The following is a 16,027-nucleotide window of genomic DNA, read 5'->3' on the forward strand; positions in this document are numbered from 1 at the left end:
TAACAGCCTTCTCTCCTTCCCCTCAGACTCTGGCATGGCATTAAATAGCCGGAGCAGTCCTGCAAATAGACGGGTTTTCTAAACAGCACAATGTCCCAGTGTCCTGTTAGTACTGGATTCTCCTTAAGTGTCAAGTAAGGGCACTGTTGTGAAAGCCATAGACAAAATATTTTATACCAGGGTGGGGGAAGAGGGAGGGGGATGGGAAAGCATTATATTTTGACTCCCTTAGTGGGTAATTCTCAGGATTCAAATGAGGTTGAGAGGAACTTTCCATGTTTTAAATATTCTATATCATGTAAGAATGAGGAGGAATCACTGATCAGTTAGGTTTAAAAGCTACTGAAATTTTCAAGAATCATTCAAATAAGGTACTTATAAATGCCCCTAAAGAGATGAGAATAACCTTCCACGTCAGCAGTACATGAGTTAAACATGTGGTTAATGATGATATAGAAAGAGGTGGTATGTGAAATATCAGTTCATGTGAGGCCACACTCAATAATAATTTACGTGATATCAATAATGTTTTAGTCTAGATGAACCTTCCCTATATATAAAACACTCCTAATTACTGTAAAACTGTTACTTTCCACTTACCATTGATCTTAAGGAAATGGCTAAAAAATTTTTGGACTGTGCTGACACAGCACTATTATTCTGGGTCATTATTCAGAGCAGGTGTCAATCTCTTTCACTTAATCTAAAGGCAGGAAAAAGGAGTAGGTTCTCAAGGAGAGGAGAGGAGGCGAGGAGAGGGGAGGGGAGGGGAAAGGAGAGGAGAGAGAAGAGGAGGGAAAACACATTAAGATAAGTGCAACTTTCATAAGGATGTTAACACTTTCATATTCTTTGGGATAGGTGAAACGTATGATTTTCAGCCAGGTTCCAGAGAAAACATTACATCTTAGAAGAGAGAGAAACTTCGCTGGGACCATAACTAGGGGTTTAACCACAAACCCAGCAGCATCTGTCCCATCACTACTGTTAAATCAGTTAAGAAAAGCCTTAAATGATGTGAGTAGAAGGGCGATGTAAGTAGAAGGGACAAGGACAGGTTTGCTCAGGGGATGTGTGTCTTTATGAGGCAGCTAGAGGGTCCTATTTTTTTAGTGTTGCAGGCAGCAGACTCTTCCTGTTCCCTCCTCAGCTTCCTCTCAGGTCGCTACCCATCTATGAATTTATTAAACCAGAGTCACTCAAAGTGGGGTCCCCCGGCACCTGCATCAGAATCACAAATGCAGAATCCTGGACCCAATGCCAGACCTTTGAACTGAAATTCCTGGGGAAGTCGGACCCAAGAGACTGATTTTAACAAGTTGTCCAAGTGCTTCTTATGCTACTAAGTTTGAGAACTTCTGTGGGAGCCTAGGAGACTTTTTTCTTTTACCTCCTCAGCACTCAGTAGACCTGCTAAACTTTGTTGAATGTTGGAGAAATGACTAGATCCAAAGAAAGAGGCTAAAGTATTTATCCCCATCTGAGGATTCCTGGAATGGTTCTACTCGGGCCTGATATTCAGTAGATAAGACTAGTAAGGCTGTATATTTGTTAAAATATTAAAATTCTCCTAGAGAGGTTAGGAAATACCCAGTGCTCTGACCTCTGTGCTATCCACTGGCCCAGCAATCCTGGCCTCTCCCTTACACTGCCCCATGATCCAGCAACTAAAGGGTTAACCACTTAGCAGGGGTCCCATCTATTCTCATTGGTCAGTACAGATGCCAGTTAGCCCCTCTATAAGTCCAGCCAATATGATGCCTTGGGAAAAGGTGCTTGTTCCTTGCCTGTGCCCCTACCCTGTGGAAGGGGGTGATGTAGATGTGGGAACATCTTAGAAGGGTGGTACCCCAGACGGTTTACCTTGACTCTAGTATAAGGGTGCCTGTCTCCACATGTCACCCAGGCCATACTGGGCTGAGTCCTAGTAAGTAAAATGGCATTTCTGGAGGTGGCGCTGGTACCCAAGGGGCAAATACCCCAGGTTATGGCCACCATCAGCTGAGATACTCCTAGAGATGCCCTTGCATGGCTGCTTCTTGGAATTGCACCATCCATGGGATCTTGGCTCTGAGAGATCTTGGAAGAGACTGGGTGAGCCCAAGGCATGCAGGAAATTAGAGCTTGCAAACATGAAGACTCTGTTGGCATGTTTTTACAGGTGAGAGCCTGCTTGGTACAGATGGTGCATGCAGGGGTTAGTGTGGGGCTGGGAGAGGCATAGGGAAACATACTTCTTTTCTTTATTTGGGCAAGTTTGCTAAAATCACTGAATGCCCTCCTATCATAGCATTAGCCACATTACTTTCATTAATAAAAATGAGGGCAAGCACTTACATAGCACAGTTCTTAACCCACTTATATTACTATTATCACCACCATTCCTATTATGTAGATGAGGAGACTGAGACTCAGAGATTATTTAAAACTCAAGCAACAGAGCCATGTTTTGAACTTAGGCAGCCTGACAGTAACCTACTGATTATCAAATAATTGGGGAAGTCATTGGAAAAGTTTCATGTGTATTTCAGACAGGGGCATTGTTTACCTAGTGACAGCATGTCAAACAAAAGGTTAGCAATAATTTTTAAAGATCAAGAAGTGGTTTGGGTAGTATTAGAAATTTATGAACTACTTGCATTAAAACTCCTATCTATGGGTTTATGTTTAGAGAATACTGGGGATTAAATGTTTTATGCTTATTTGTTGATTAACTACTTAAAGGCTTTTAAATATTTGATGATCACCTTGGCTTTGCTTATTCAATTTTCCATTCTATTCCTTTGGTCCTACTTGTCAGCTGATAATAAAAGGTAAACTCTCAGACTGAGCTCTGATATATTGAGCTGTATTCCTTTTCTGCTTTACATTTGGTCTTCCATTGTCTCACACTTTTTCTTTGAGGCACAAGGAGGTAGATACCTGCTTTATGTGGAAAATTCTGTCCTGGTAATTGAGTGGGAATGTGAGCAAGGGGGCTGTTCCTCAGTATATTGTTGCTTCCTTCTGTAAACCCAGGTAATTGAGCTGTCATATTTAAAGTTTTATTGGTTAAGATTCAAGTTAGGACTGGTGCCCTTCTTCTGCAAGTTCCTTCAGTGCTGTTTGTGGAAAAGAACAAATAGAAAACTCTGAAGTGTTCTGAATAAGGCTGTGAGAAACGAAGTCATTGGTCTCTATGGACTCAAGGAACACTGAAGGGAAGGGAGTTGTTTAAACACTTAAAAACGGAAAGGAAATACAAATGCCAGCCTGTGGCTCTTCCATATATTATGTCAAAACCAGCTCAGAAGTATGTGACAATCCAGGCACAACATTACAGTTTTTAGCCAGTCCAGTCATGATTCTCTGGTGAACTGCACAGTCATGGTTATGATGCATTGGGATGAGAGGTGCTATATAAATGTCAAATGTTACATAAATGTCAGGAATAATTATTGTTAGTTAATGGGGCTTAACTGTTCCTAAGCAAAACTTCGACTTCCATCCTTAGCAGAAATTCTAACCACCAAAAACCCAGGAGCAGAGGGTTCTAGAAAGGAGCCCAGTAGGGGTCTGGGGCTTAAAAATGGGTTGGGGTGGTACCAGGGCCTCCACTTGCTCAAGTGACTACAGGCAAGCCCCTCAACCTCTTGGAGTCTGCCTCAGCTCACCTGTAAAATGGGGATAAACATAACACTCGCCCCACTTCTTCTTGTGCTGGGTTGTTTTGCAAATCGAGGGAGTTCATGTGGGCGTGAGTGCTTTGCAAAGTGCGAGCTGCTGCAGGATGACAGGTCGTCTGGAATGGGCTGGCATTTAGCCTGTGCCTTCCCCTGGAGTCCGCCTCACAGGGAGAACATCTAAATGGAAATAAAGCTGGAAATGGTGGTGGTGACTGGCCGATGCTGAAAACGCCAGGCTCCTTCTCTCTGGGAGTTGTCAGGAAGATACCGCAGACCAGGCGCGCGGATCCTGCCTTCTGGCTCTGGCTCTGGCTCTGCCACTTGCCAGTCTGTGGCTCTGGAAGTGATCGCCAAGGGCCATTCCGGCTCTGACGCTGAATCTAAATCAGGCGCATCACTTGGCTCTAGCTGTGATTCACCTTTCGCCTCCAAAAGGAACTCTTCTTCCAGCTTCTCAGAAACACGAACGGGGGGCGGGGGGGGGGGGGTTGGAAAGGGTGGGTTCTTTGTATTCCATGTGAGTGGGCTCAATAAAGTAATACCCTGGGGTGTGAGGTTCGGTGGGGGACAATTAAGGAGTTTTGAGTGAGTGCTCTGAGAAGCCAGGATTCAGGGAACACTGTAATCGGGTCACGACTGTCGCAGTTATAAAGGAGCTGGGCATCTGCTGGTGACGGAAGAGGGGAGCATCTTGCACTTAATATTCACAGAAAGTCTTCCCGCCCCCCGTCAGGACCCTGTCTTCACCTCTCCCCGACCCCCACCCCCACCCCCACACCTTTCAAATGCTACCAGGCCCCTCCGTGGTCCTGTCTGAAACCCTGAGGATTGTTTCCAAGCTGACTCACACCACTAATGTCAGGGAGCCCTGTCACAGGCGCTGGGCTATGCAAGCTGTTGCTTGCGCTGCCGGCCGCGCTCTCCAGCGGGTGCACCAGGGTCTGCTCCTTGGGGCGGGGTCAGGGCGGGGCAGGGGCGGGGCCCGCCCCCTCAGCGCGCCAGCCCCGCCCCTTCTCCCACCCCCGCGCGGACCGCAATGATTTAGAAGTTCAGGAATCCCACGTGACGTCACCGGGGGGGTGATGTAATGCACTCTAAATAGAATGTATTGTAATCTTTGCTCAGTCCAACGTGGTCCCTTCAACCAGGCTCTGCTCTTGCCTTCTCCACACTTGTTTGGTAAGTTCCTAAAAATACGGCTGGGCCACTTCTGGGGCTTTTGCATTTGGCCACTTTTGTTGCACTTGCCTAGGGAGCCATCTCGGGAGTGTACTTGTTTGCAGGGGTTGGTTCTTGGCAGCAGCCGTGAGGTTACTTGGTCCAATGGGCAGGTCACAGGGCAAGGAGTAGGAAAGATGCGAAGCATTTTTTTTTTTTGGAGGGTGATCTGTGTTTGTACCAGAGGGAAGTCTGGCCCCAAATGCCGGTGAACGGACTGTGGAATTCTCCTGTGTCCTGAGGCCAGCCCAGAGACCCCACGTCTTGTCCATCCCGGAGCGCGTCTTGGTGGCCGGGGCGCCATGCGACTGGAGGGATGCTAACGTGGAGTGAGCAGTGTCCGCCTGGCGTGCGTGCGTGTGTGGGAGCGTGCGTGTGTTTCCCTAACACGGGGAACAGTTATGAATCGGGGGTGTGTGTTTGCCTCCAGAGACCTGGCAAGGTGCGGAACCCTCCAGAAGTGCGGTCAAGCGGTGGCAGCGGCGGCGGCAGCGGAGACGGCGAGCCAGGAACCTTCCCCCGCGTCCCCAACCTCCCAGCGATGCGGTCGAACCCTCGGAGAAAGTTTGCAAACTTCCAGCGGGCACGGCGAGGACGCCGGGTCACCTAGCGGGTGGACAGGCGGGTGCGCGGGGGCTCGCTCCCTCCTGGGTGCCGAGCCTGCCGCTGCCACCTCTCCTGCAGGGCTGCCCGCGGCCGGTGGGCACACGGCCCTGGAGAGGACGTCGCTCTCGGAGGGCACTTGGCTCTTAGAGGCTCTGGGCGCGGAAGTCTTGAGAGTGGCCAGGCTCTGCTTGCGTTCGCTCCTCCAGCCGCTCCTGCCGCCCTCAGTTCCATGCTCGCTGGCATCACTACCTCTTCCCCGCCGCTGCCCCAAGTGACAGCTGCCGCTTTTGCCGCGGCGCGGGGGGCCAGTTCACGGCTGCGGAACCTCTACGCCAGATTCTCCGGGGAACCGCTTAAACTTTTCACAAAGTTCTTAGAGGGGCAAAACGTGTGAAGGAACCAAGGAGATGTCTCCCGCCGGCTGTATCCCGCTTCTTTGCCAAAGATTTGTTGGGGGGTTGGGGTGGAGGGATGAGCTAGATAAAGCCCAGACCCTGTCATCCCCCTCCCCAACTTTCCCTGAATGGGTGCCGCCCCCACTTGACGCTTGTTCAAGGCCAGGACTGGAGTGAGCTGCTTGTATATTTTGTCAGAGTCCGCAGAGTGTGTTTGATTTTTACTTTTCCCTCCCTCTGACATGTGTCAAGGAATAAAGGCTGGATGCACATCCGTTACGTCATTCTGCTGGCCAGTAAGTGTTTGATTAACAGCTTCAGATATTCAAGGGTTGTGGGGGCTTAGAAATGCTGACAAAGCAGCTCTGCTTTCCACCCCCAGCCCCCAGCATACTTGTACAATCGCCAGTTCCCTGGGCATCTTTATTGCCCGCTCCTCCTGGACCCTCCTCCTCCGCCCCCTCTCCCGCCCACACCGTTACCACTCTGGCCCCGCCTCCGCCTTTTACTGCGTTTCCCCGGGCGATCACTGTCCCTGGAGTGTGGGTAAGAGCTTCTGGTGTCTGAGGGGAGCATGGTACCTGATCAGCACAGGCACAATCTGGCCTTTTCTATTATTTAAGAAAGGCACCAGCGAGCCCTCTTCTCCAGGGCGAAAATGCTCAGCCCTGATCGAAAAGGCATCTCAGGAAGTGTTTAGAGACATTATGATAATACTGTGTCCCTGTGGTGACTTAGGAAAACAACACACCCATTGCAAACAAAATAATTTTACATAGCGCCTTTCTCCAACTGCTCAGTGCAAGAGAGAAGTAGTGAGGATGCTGACTAAATCAAATTTAGCTGAAAGGATCAAGATTAAATGTTTCATTTCCAAAGTGAGGGAATGAGCCCTGGAACCCAAAGTACCATGTAATGAATTGCTGTGTTTTTTTCTCTTAAACCTTCCATTTCTAAATTTAAAGAGGAAGTTAAATACCTAAGTTATTGAATTGAGTCAGAACTAAAAACAACTATATGTGACATGTTTAAGGAATAAAAGTAAAAACTCTTGGGGTATGTGTGGAGTAGAAATAAAAAAATTACTACCAGGGTTTTGGATGAAAGGGCCTGTGGGTTTGGGTGCTTTCTGATTTGGAGTGGGTCAAAGCTAAATAAAGGAACATTTATATTCTGAGTATGTGGGGTCTTCTTGAAGGACACATGTTTGGTTATAATCAGATCTACTGTCTTCAAAGTGAAAGCCATGCTATAGAGTAGGCATTTGTGAAACTCCTGTCTGGGGTCTAATTGACAATCCTGCCCCAAGTTTGGGGCTGTATTTATTATTTATTTCCATCTAGAGATGAAATAGTATAACCCTCACAAAATGCATGTGCATCTAAATGTTAAACTTCTTGTTTGTGATGCACTGACCTAAAGGGAAAAATGGCCTGGGTCAGGGACACTGAAGAGTGTGATTAATGATCAGTGATTTAGTGATCAGTGATTAGTGGTTTTATTCAAACTGTTACCTCTGACCAGAAGCACACATCAGAGGATTAACAGGCTCTTTAGATAAATGCTCATTAGTGGAAGGGGAAAGGCAAAGATAATAGGCATGCACCCAGGGACAACTTTCGAAGAAAATCATTCCCGTCTTCAGAATAATAAGCTCTATTAACAGAAAGCCCTTTTAATTTAAAACTTGCTTTTATCTTGTAAATCAAAGTTAGATGTAAAAGTTTGTAGTGCCATTATAACCTAAATTTTCCCATATCCTCTACATGTGGATTATCTCAGTAGTGATATACTTTTTTATTTAAATAAACAATTGGACCTTCGGAGCAGCTGAACCCTGACAAGTCCTTAACTCCCAGGGTTTGAAGGTGTCCCCCCTTCTGGAATGGAGAGTGCCGCTTGCTAACTAGATGGCGCACTGTTATTTGGCGTTCTGTGCTGTGCAGTTCAGGAGCCTAAGCGAGCAAGTAGCTGCTTGCGAGGTGTTCTTCAACACTTACAACAAAGTTGATTCTGTGTAGGGTTGGAGGCTAGACAGTTCTACAAGTTTTTAGTCACATTTTCCATGTTGGTTAAATCTAGGGAGTTAAAGACTACTGGAAAAATTAGTCTCATTACTAAAAGAAACGTAGAGAACGAGAGAGGAGAGGAGGTACGAGAGGCCAGGAGGTACCTCTGAATTGCAAAAGTGATTGTAAAATACCAGACCTGTTCTTTTTTACTAAGGGCTAGTTTCACAATCTTGTGTCTGAAATACTGAGGCAAATACTCAGATTTATTGTCTTCCTAATCTTGCTGGTGAAAAAAGAAGTTACTAGAGAGAAAGGAAGAAAAAAACACACCTTGATTTGGTGACTGCAGGAAGCAACACGTTGCTGAATTTATTCTACAGATAATGGTAAGATGCTGTTTATTATGCTTATTAAGCAGAAAGGGAACTTTGCAGTTTGGTTAAATGAAGCCAGTCTAGTTTTTTCATAGATAGAATTCAGAAATGGGATTCGTCTTTTGCACTGAATATTAATGTTGCTTTTGTCAGTTTCCTGGGACTTGGTAGCATTTTGTGTGGAAGGGTGTGTGTGTGTGTGTGTGTGTGTGTGTGTGTGTGTGTCTGTGTGAATAAGACCATTATTTCCTGGGTAAAATAATGTTTATGAGCATGTTTATGTATCAGGTAAGAATTCCCTTATTCTATGAACTTTTATGAATCACTATAATAAGTACTTAAGTTTTAATAAGGAAAGAGTTCTTAAAAAGGGAGCCTAAAAATTAAAAATAAAGCAAACAAACAAAAAAAGATTCTCCACATTCCAACCTAGCTGTGTATTCCATGGAAGAAGGGTGCTAACGACTGAATATCAGCTATTAGTTTAGTTTTAAAGCTGAGAAAACAGTGAAAGAACTCACCTGTGCCTCCCTATAAATGTTCCCATTTTCTTTGCTTGTAGCACTTAAATAAATCTGTTCTTTTGAAATCCTGACTGATATAGCGATTTTTATTTTCCAACTTGACTCAAGAGTAAACACATTTGCTCAATTGATAGTATCTTCAAGCCGACTGTTTTTAAATGTAAATTGCTGATATCCATAAATTGCCTGGAAATTAGAAGTCAGCTGTGACCTCATGTAGTTTATATATGAGCAAATAGTTTGTTAGAACATTCCCACCAAAAGAGTGAAAACTGTGCCTTTACTTCTGTATCTTTGTGGTATTGCTGCTTTTTTGAATAGGTAGTTAAATGAATGGTAGTTTGTCTAGAGACTTTTCCTTCATAGCTTTTCAATGACAGTGAATTGAAGATTTTCATGATAACTACTTGTCAGTTTTCCACACCACAGGTTCAAAACCAATCAGTCATGGACTTTCCATGGCTATTTGTACTGATGTCAAGTTCTTGGTCCCCTGATTTCTTACTATAATTTACTTTTTAGTAATGATGTATCACCGTTCTACAGCTTTTCCCTAGCATTGGCATTTGCTTCTTATTAAGTTGAAAATTATTTTGTGTCTGTGGGGGTGATGCTGGCTGGATCCCTAAGATGTGAGCTTTGTATTTACTGTTGGTTTTCTTCTGGTTGTGTTGTTAAATTAAAATTAGGGATTTGAGTGGACTGATTATTTTTGTCATCTTTTCTTTTTTTCTTCTTCTTCACTTCAAAGCATTGCTGTTAGTCACAAAATTAATGTGATCATGCTGGTGTTTCCCATCTATATGCTTCTTTTGCTTCTTACAAATTGGATTTCTACAGCAATTTAAGATCTTTTTTTAGAGGCAGTTTTCTTGGATGAAGATGGAACAATGATCTCAGTCAATTCATTATCTTGTCCAGCTTGACTACCAGCTGTATTATGGGAATCAACCAATGCTTTTATAAATTAGTGTTTAAAAATTCAAATCTAGGGCTATTTCTCTGAATCCTATTTGAGAAAATTATACAACTGAGATAAGGTAATAAATGTGTGTGTGGGGACAATAGCCTCAAATATTTAAGTGTGAGGAAGAAGCACCTTTAGATATGCTAAGCAGACTTAAAGAACTTTTTTGTGTTGCTATTCATAAACTAAATAAGCTATCTTGCAGCATTACTTTAAAAAGAAATGCTGGCACTTTAAAAATGACATCATGGTTAATGTTTTCACTAAAGAGTTCTTACATTTTGGATTAGGAAAAAATTGGGCAATTGGTGTTTTTTGATGATCCATTAGTATTGCTTTGTTGGGGGAGAGAGAGACAGACAGAGGTAGAATACTTTTACAAGTTTCTAGATTATGGTAACACTGTTTCAGAAAAAAGAGCAAAAACCTGATGCTCTATTGAGACTCTGGAACATTCAAAATAAAACTTGTAAGTTTAGGATAAATTCCTGAATGTATAAGATGTTACGCTGACATTTCATTTCTTTCCTCCATGCTCACTCTATTACCCAATTATCTTTTCTGATAAATAGATTAAAGTTCATTTCACACTTTAAAAATACATATTTTCATTGCTTGCTTCTCTTTCCTCAAGGTTTACATTTCTAATCTCTACCCTAAAATTAACAAGGATTGAAAACTACTATGTTGGTGTTTGTCTTGAACTAATTTTAGAGAGTAAGAGTTCCTTTCAGCCTAGGCATTCTGATGGTGTGATAGAAAGGCTTGTGGCATATGTAGAGCTGGAGCTGGGGGAGGTCTTTTCACTCATAAACCAACCTCTTCACTCTGAAGAACAGAACCTAAGGCCTGGTGGCATTCACTGGTTCACCCAAGGCCCAGAACTGAAGAACAGAATGGAGCCTAGAAGCCCAGTCTCTGCCTCCAGGTTGGTCAGGTTTTCTTTCCATGAGCCAGGCCACTATAAATGCCCTTGTCACGAATAAAACACAGCCAGCCCATGGCTTTGGATCCCTGCTCTTTTCAAGCCTTTGATCACTAACCTTTCAAAGACAATTTTTTACATCAGATATTTTGAATAAATGCCCTAACCATATAAATCATAGTCTCTATTCTGTTTATTCTTACATATCTGTGATGTTAATTTTTCTAATATCGGCTTCCTTATTTGAGGGTCATTCTTCTTCTTCACCATTATTATTAGACATGACCTGTTAAAACTACACCATCCAGATTTCATTTGAGACTAAAACCAGGCAGAACTAAAAATACTCTAAAAGATCATTTCTGAATAAGGCAGTAAGTTTTTTTACTTCTCATCTTTTCTTTATCATCTTTGAGGAAGAGATCTGAAAAATTATTTAAAGTTAAAATCAATAATCTTTGTTTTAGTTGAATAGAGAAACAAGTGTTTTCACTCTGGCAGATGTACTTCTGCTCAGGATCCATCTGTAACTTATTATCTTCCCAGGTTGGTGTATAGGAATGAGAGGGTTTAGAGGTGAATATTACTACATAAGAAGTGAGTTGAGTCTGGAAGTATGCTCTTTGTGGTTTGACTGGCAAAACCTGACTAATCATAGCTAATAGAAATCATGCATGCAACATAGGGGGCTCCAGAGCACCAAACATTTGATTTAAGATGACATTTAGGTTATGCCATATTTAGGATGGGGAGCAAGAATATCTCAATAGAAATCTTGAATGCATCTACTGTATGTGTGGTTTGGCCTGGCTGGTAGGTTTTCTTTCCAGCTCTTTGCATGAAGGCTTTATATCAGAATTCAGGTCTTTTTTCTTCTTTTATTGCACTGAGGAGCCCTGTGTTGCATGATTTCTCAAATATAACACATATCAGCCAGTTTTATGCAATTCGCTCTCTGCTGGCTTCCCAAGAAGGGGAAGCCACATGCAACAAAAAACATCTTTGTTGTTGTTTTTTTGAATTAGCTGGTTGTTAGAAGAAATACGTTTTGTCTTTATTTGCCAGATCTGGTAGGGCCATTTTACTTTATCAAAACAATATTTTCTTCTTTAACTAAGCAGTGATGCTGTTTGGCTTCTAAATGATCAGTTACTAATCTGATCACCAGAGGGTAGAAGGTATTGAGGCCAAAGTTCATTTCCACCAGGGCTAGGTACCCTGGTGCTCCATCATGAAGAGCCTGATTTGCCTCACTGTAATGACAACACTGTCCAGAAAAACAGCCCTTCTGGGAGAAAAGATAATATTATAGGTTCAAACTTCTAAATTCCGCAGAGAGGCTGATAATGTGCTGAAGATGGCTCTTAGAATGCCAGGGTTACTTATTAAGCTACAACATGGTAAAACATTCACAGGCCAGAACTTGACCATCTACATCTTAAAAGCCTTAATAATCCTTTCCATCCCTTCTCTGCATTTTCTTTATGTTAATGTTTTTCTAGATTTATTTTTTGACACCCATTCTTGTTACTCTGCTTTCATGAGTAATCCTACAATAACAAATCAAAAATATGTGCAGAGTGGAGAGGGGATGTTTTTCCATAAGGGAAATAGATTTTAACATCAAATCTTAGAAGAAAAAATAGCAAGACAAAGAGAGAAAGGTTAAAAATCCGATTGATGGCATCAGGGGCTCCGCCATGCCCAGCTCTGCAACAAAGTGGGCTATGGCAACAGGAGAAGAAGCCTAAGACCGGAAGAGGGGATCCCCAGAGTGCTGCCTTGAACTCAATATGCTTTTCTGCCTCAGTTTCTTCATTTGTAATAAGAATTTTGGTCTTGACCAGCACTGTTCAATAGTGGGAACCACATATGCCAGCTGCATATGTAATTTTAAATGTTCTAGTAGCCACATTAAAAAGGTGAAAAGAAACAGGAGAAGTTACCTTCAGTAACACTTTTTATTTAACCCAGTATATGTGAAATATTATCATTTCAACTTATAATCAATATTAAAAATGCTGATGAGATGCTTTATGATTTTTGGGGGGTACTAAATCTTTGAAATCTGGTGTGTATTTTACAATTACTACACAATTCAGACTAGTCACATTTCAAGTGCTCCGTGACCACTTGTAGCCAGTGACTGTGGTATCAGGCAATGCAAATATGTATATTCTGTATCAGTGGTTCTTAATCTTAGCTGCCCAGTAGAACTACCTGTAGAGTTTATTTTAAAAACTAAATCACAAGAGGGGGATATCTACACCCCCTTGTGATTTAATTGGGGTAGAGCTCTCGGCCTCTGTATTTTTAAAAAGTGTTTCTAAAGTGTAGCTAGGGTTGAGAACTGCAATTCTAATTGATCTCTAAGGAATCTTCTACTCTGTGATTCTATTTGGAAAGGGATTGCAGTATTGCATTCAGAGTTCAAGGGCAGTAAATGGTTGTTACAGTTGTGCAGCATACTACAAAACACATTTAAGAAAATATTAATAAAAATTAAAATATACAGATTGCTTAATTAAGAAGGTAGTTCTTTGTACCTCACATGAGCTCAGTTTTGTGTAAGTTTCAAATATGGATGTTTTAAGTGGTTTGCTCACCTTAAAAATCTTAACTTATGGTTTGCTTTGCACATAACCTCTTAGAAACCCTCCATTTTGTAAGTGGTCAAGATTGACACATTTCAGTTATGTTGCTCGTTTGCTGTTTTTGCCCCAAATACTACTTGCCTTTAGCTGTTTTTGGAGGGAAATCTTACTCCATTGGAGAAATTTGGATTCCCTTGTGTTTCTTCCCTCTAAGCTTTTAATAAGCTTTGTGTCATTGCACCGGACAAACTTGCCCTTTGCTCATATCAAGATGTTAGTTAGAGCCCCCTAGACTTAAGGTGTTCATTCTATTTGACATCCCTTAAAATAGTAGAAGAATCAATATTTTTCAGTGCACACCAGAATGTTTTTCTTTAATTATTTTTAACAATAAACCAGCTGTGCATTCACTAAAGGATAAAAATAATCATATATGTAAAGAAATAATTATTTCCAAATTGTTCACCTATTGTCTTTTGAAGTCAACAAACAGCATTGCTTGTGGAGGGGAGGAGACCTCAGAGAAGGTCCTCGTGACTTTATGCTGCTGAGAGCCTCTGCATTCCCGCATTCATGAGTCATTTCACCCGGAACCTCTCTCCTTATCACAGCAGTCTGTTTCCAAGTGCATGTCTATCTGACCATGTGCTTTTCAACATGACTTAAAACCATGTTTAGGTACAAAACTGCACATTTCTTTACATTTTGAGATGCTATTTGTGCTTTCTGTAATGTCATTTATTAGAAGAATTTACCCTCCATTTATTAAGATGCAGCTTTAAGTCCCATTTTATAGATGGAGAAGCTGAGGGGTTGACAAGGCTAGGTAGACATCATGTTTGTTAATAAGAAGGGTGGTCAGTGTGAAAAAAGAGCTCACATTTATTATAAGCACTACTCTGGGTGGCTGCCAGGTGGGAATTTTCCAATTGTGTTTATTATTGCATTTGCCTGGAATTTATAAGTAACATGCTTTCTGATGATTTTCCATGCATGCATTATTTGCATTTAAATTGTTTCTCTGCTAGTAATTCTTGGGTCCCAGTTTTAGGCTTCATGTACTTGGATTGATTAACAAATACATATGGGTATATCAACCTCTTAATCTGGGATCTGTCCTAAATGTTACATGAGACATCTGTCACAAACCTGTGTTTTTGGTAGAATGTAGGGAAACTTTTCTCTCAGGCAACTTTGTGATCGACTGTTAGAGGACTTTGTGACAATGAAGTTAAAGATTTAACTTTTTCAACTCTTTTGGGGGTTCAAAGTAAAGGGGTTTTAGGTATTCATTCACTGAGCAAGATAGATTCTAGTTCTAGCTCCTGAATTATCTTTAATAAAATACTTTGGCTTTTGTTATACCAATGTACTGTCTTCACACTGGGCCTGAGCCATCTGCTTTTGAGAATTTGGTTTTTGTTTTCTCCTAATGATGATTAGGGTTGGACTTAGCCATTTTCAGTTCCTATCTGCACCTCTATGTCTTCAGTGGGTGAGATAAAAGCCAGGATTAAACATGCAGTCTGTGGCCAGTGCCAGGGAGGGATTACTTTGGATCCTTTTGTAAGCATTATGTTAAAGTTAAAGCAATTTTAATATCCACATATATATGTGGTTATGGTGGTTAAGCTTGCACATAAATAAAAACCTTGGCCAATGAAGACCAGAATGTTACTAGAATATATACTTGTAAATGTGCTTATCATTTTTTTGAGAATGCCCATAGATAAAATGTTCCTCCTTTTGAGCAAATCTATTTGTCATATTGATTTAAATACACACATTGTCAATTAAAAGATATTACAAGTTTTTAAAAAAAGTGACTCCATGTTTTAGACACTCTTCTTTTCTAATAAGGCCCGTCTAAGCACACACTGTTTACGATTTCATCTCCCAGCTTTGCAAAGCCAGATGACTAACAACCACCATTCTTAGTCCCGAGCTGGTGGACGTCATCAGACGATGTGTGCAGTGTTTTGGCACCATGAAGCAGTGTGTAATTTGAAATTTTACTTTTTGCTAAATACCCATGCTAATCTCCAACCATTTAAAACACTAAGAAAACAAAACAGCGATGTCTGCCCATTGGATGGAGGCAGCATTGGCTCAGAAGCACTCACAAAAACCAGGGAGGAAAAAAATTACATGTAATTACTTGGCATGCCCTTTGGAAGGGACATTCTTAAGACAGACTGGTTCACCACTTAACCCAAGGTTCATTTTTACCCTCCCCCCCTAAAGCACAAAAACTATAGCATCTTTAAAAGGCAGGCAGTAAAAGGATGCTTTGTCTTTTTTTTTTTTTTAATTTAGTACATATTTTAGGAAGTCTCTTTAGGAAGCCTTGTATTCCTTTACATAGTTTTAGTCATTTAATGCTTATTTTTAAAAATAGAAATTCTGGAGATTGGTTGCATAACAGGGTGCAGATACTTAATACCACTGAACTATCCACTTAAACATGGTTAACATGGACAATTTTATGTTAGGTGTATTTTAGCTCTTTTTTCTTTTTTTTAAAAGGAGGGGTAAGGTTTGCTCGTAGGCATTCCCCAGATGGAGAAATAGAATGTATGGACCACTTGTTCAAAGTTAGGTGTGGTAGCTGTCATGCCTTAATGGGAGGAGCAGAAATCTAGAGAGGGCTTTTGTATTTTAGGCCTGGCAGAGAGGTGGGGGTTGTGATGTGATTCTGACGTGCAGGATAATTCAGGGGAGACAACAGCTAGGCACACCGATCTGAA

General features: G+C 41.8%; 1 protein-coding gene across 1 annotated transcript in view; it reads left to right on the plus strand.

Annotated features, from left to right (window-relative positions):
* Positions 1-4,801: 4,801 nt before the first annotated feature.
* Positions 4,802-16,027, plus strand: part of LOC139016447 (cyclic AMP-responsive element-binding protein 5-like) — a 236,228-nt gene continuing 225,002 nt past the window's right edge. Inside the window, exon 1 of the mRNA XM_070424492.1 lies at positions 4,802-4,844. The gene's annotated coding sequence lies outside the window, so the exon portion shown is untranslated. The remainder of the gene's footprint in view (positions 4,845-16,027) is intronic.

This window comes from Myotis yumanensis, unplaced genomic scaffold (genome assembly GCF_028538775.1).
Source record: "Myotis yumanensis isolate MYYU_CA2020_CCGP unplaced genomic scaffold, mMyoYum1.0.hap1 SCAF_9, whole genome shotgun sequence".
In the NCBI taxonomy this organism is placed as follows: Eukaryota; Metazoa; Chordata; class Mammalia; order Chiroptera; family Vespertilionidae; genus Myotis; species Myotis yumanensis.